Raw genomic sequence first — 576 nt, 5'->3', positions numbered from 1 at the left:
TCTCTCTCTCTCTCTCTCTCTCTCTCTCTCTCTCTCTCTCTCTATATATATATATATATATATATATATAAATATCAAATGATAAAGTTTGATGAACGCCATACTCGAAACTCTCGTCTTCAAGTCTCATTGTAACATCTACCTATAAGAGAAGACAAAATAATTTATACTTGAGTTTTATTTATCCTGCTTGTTCTACCAAACCTACACAGACACAGACACACAGACACACAGACACACACAGACACACAGGTACACACAATCACACACAAACACACACGCTTAAACATCTATGTTTAAGCGTGTGTGTGTGTGCGTGTGTTTGTGTGTAATCATTGGAGATTGTTTTCAGTTTAGTTATGTATCTGTTATACTAAGCCACCGCACTCTAAAATATTTCTTTTTGTAATATTTCTAGCGTAAATCTATCGATAAAAACGTTTATTTATTCTTTATCACAAAATATTTATTCTTCACACTGCAGCAAAAATTAGTCTATCAACTTTAAAAGATTTAAATGCAGCCTAGTAAAGATCGCAAAAGTGAAAATATATGAATAAAAGAGAGAAAGAAAGA

The 576-nt window shown here is 32.3% G+C and overlaps 1 long non-coding RNA gene across 2 annotated transcripts in view; it reads right to left on the bottom strand.

Moving 5' to 3' along the window:
• The window catches only part of LOC106877281 (uncharacterized), a 107476-nt gene that overhangs the window by 77302 nt on the left and 29598 nt on the right, over window positions 1-576 (bottom strand). The window lies entirely within an intron of this gene.

This window comes from Octopus bimaculoides, chromosome 9 (genome assembly GCF_001194135.2).
Source record: "Octopus bimaculoides isolate UCB-OBI-ISO-001 chromosome 9, ASM119413v2, whole genome shotgun sequence".
NCBI classification, from domain to species: Eukaryota; Metazoa; Mollusca; class Cephalopoda; order Octopoda; family Octopodidae; genus Octopus; species Octopus bimaculoides.
This window is presented reverse-complemented; position numbering and strand designations above follow the sequence as displayed.